Source organism: Pteropus alecto, unplaced genomic scaffold, assembly GCF_000325575.1.
Source record: "Pteropus alecto unplaced genomic scaffold, ASM32557v1 scaffold61, whole genome shotgun sequence".
In the NCBI taxonomy this organism is placed as follows: Eukaryota; Metazoa; Chordata; class Mammalia; order Chiroptera; family Pteropodidae; genus Pteropus; species Pteropus alecto.
In genome coordinates this window covers 2670356-2673113 of record NW_006434835.1, presented here as the reverse complement: position 1 = coordinate 2673113, position 2758 = coordinate 2670356, and the positions used below count along the sequence as shown (strand labels likewise).

The 2758-nt window shown below is 41.7% G+C and overlaps 1 pseudogene; it reads left to right on the top strand.

Annotated features, from left to right (window-relative positions):
• Positions 1–2361: 2361 nt before the first annotated feature.
• LOC112478583 lies at positions 2362–2478 on the top strand (annotated as a pseudogene).
• The last annotated feature ends 280 nt before the right edge of the window (positions 2479–2758 follow it).

Genomic DNA, 2758 nt, shown 5'->3' with positions numbered 1-2758 from the left:
GTTTTTGGTAATAATAGATGAAGCGAAAAATTTCTCGATTTGGTCAAACTCCACTCAAATTTTTTTTCCCTCTTTCTAGAGAAAGAGTCCTGCCCAGAGGTTAGCAGTGGTGACAAAGCCAGTGACCTAAACAATGACACCTTAAAGCTTAAAGGTCCTGCAGGATGGAGAAATGGATGGAGGCGGTTATGCCTACCACGTGCACGCAAATGCTACATGCTTCTCAGGTCACGTGACTTAGCACTCTCGTTACCCTATCAGTTATTGTGATTGGAAATTTTATCATCAACTTGGTTAGACTATGGTGCCCAGGTGTTTGGTCCAGCACTCGTCAATATACTTTGAGTAAAGCAGATCACCCTCCATCATGTGGGTGGGCCTCATCTGATCAGTTGAAGGCCTTGAGGAAGAGAGAATTCTGCCTCCAGACGGCTTTGGACTTGAGCTACAACATTCGCTCTTCCTGTGTCTCCAGGCTGCCTGCCCGCCCTGAAACATTCAGATTGCCCAGTGTCCACTATCGTGTGAGCCAGTGCCCCCTCCCTCCTCCTCCTTCCCCCTTTTACTCTCCCTCTCCATCTGTGTCTGTCTGTCTATCTATCTATCTATCTATCTATCTATCTATCTATCATATATCATCTGTCTATCTGTCTATCATCTACCTACCTACCTACCTATCTCTATATTTTTATCTCTTCTGTTTCTGTTTCTCTGGAGAATCCCTCCAATGCAGTTATCTATTATTATTCATTTACGATTAAAGACAGTGAGACTCATAGAGACGGTCTAACTTTATCACAGAGTGGAGTCAATGTTAAAATTAAAACTTCACGCCCAGCTCTCTGCTGGGGTGGGATGCCAGCACAGCCTGGCTGTAACTTGCAGGAAGAGATCTAAGCAGTGATGCTGTTGGCATCGGGGAGTGTCACCCACAGGGAGCACGGATCAGGAAAGAGAAGCTGATTTGAAGGGAGCGTCCTCCCTCATGAAGCAGGAGATGGTGGGGGGTGGGTAGCGGGGCTCACGCAAATAGCTGCACCGAATGTGGAGGGAATCTTGGGTTGATCGGAGGGAAATTAAGGTGCAGAGGGAATTTGTAAGGAACTGTGCGAGGGCGGAGCGAGAGGGACACGCCCTGGAAACCAAGTGTGATTAGATAAAATTGGAAGTAAATCGAAAGTCAAGCCAAGAAGTCTATACTTGATTTATGGGCTTGTAAAATATTTATGGAATACTGAAGCACAGTACAGAACTCTGAATAACAGGATGAGCAGAACATATAGTTCATATTCCAGTGGGGAAGACAGAAAGCGAAGGAAATAATTACATGCATAATTATGTCATTATGGCTGTGATAGATACTGTGAGGATAGGGCTGTGAGGATTCAGAAGGCCGGCCTTGTCTGGAGTATCCGGAAAGGCTTCCTGAAGGAAGTGGCATTCTGTAGAGTAGGACAATGGCCCTGAACTCGCTTCCCCGCCTGAGCTACAGCGTAGAGTGCTCTACTTCGATTCTTTTATCCAACTGGCAGAAGCAAACGTAATGAATGAAATGGATTTTCTCACATCTAAGGTTTTCCTTCCATAATATATTTTAATCATGGCACCTGCTACTACTTCTCTGTGCTGGCAGACGAAAAATGAATGAACGAGTTGCAGATGAATATTAATATAAAACTCTAAATAATGCATCATACTTAAACACTTTTTTTGAGTCATCATTATTCTTTGGTTTGGTGGGACCATGTTTTTTTTTTTTTTTTTAAATGCATACTAATAGGGTCCTAGTTGAGAGGATGGAATTAAACATACAAACGTCACAGTGTTCTGCCACAGGCACTGTGAGGGACACCGTAGGTGGCAACGGGAAACCATGACAACTTTTCGTGCCAGGAATAAATGAGATAGAAAATCCTGGTACTTATCGACCACTCCTAGGAGCCAGGCCCCACATTTGGACGAGCCTTCTCGTCCTTCACGACAGTGCGGTGAGGTGGCTGTTACGGTTACTCCAGTGTTGCAATGAGAAAACCGAAGCCTAGAGACTCAGTGACCCACCCAAGTTCACACCATGAATGTGCTTCAAAAAATCTGAAGCCAGGCATTCGAACTCAAGACGCCCACATTAGTGAATGAAACGAAGATAAAATAATAAATTAAAATAATAAATACAATATTTAAAAGAGTTATACATATTATAAATATTTTGTAAAATGGCTTTTATAAAATGTTAATATAAATAAAAATAACTGAAAACATATTTTTACAAAGTTTAATTTTTGTGTTAATAATTATTCATAAATACTTAATACATTTATGCTTTGCTGATCACTTGTATACTTCTAATGCTTTTAATAATAATTAAATCAGAATACCACCCTGAATGAGCCCGATCCCGTCTGATCTCGGAAGCTAAGCAGGGTCGGGCCTGGTTAGTGCTTGGATGGGAGGCCACCTAGGAAGACCAGGTGCTGTAGGTGTAAAAAAAAAAAAAAAATCAGAATACATTTTAAATACTCAGTGTCTAGGGTCATAGGCATTAACAGATATTAATTTTAATTCTCATATATATTTTTGTGGAAATGAAGTTTGAAAGAAAGTGTCAATAAAAGTCCGTCAAGCACAAAAGTGTGTCATATTAACAACATTTTTGTGAAAAGTGGAAAGAAAATGCTAGCTTCAGGGGAAATGGGACCAGTCAACACTGGGCGGATGAGGGAGAGCTTGTTGAATGCCACACTCCTGTGGGCTTTAGATT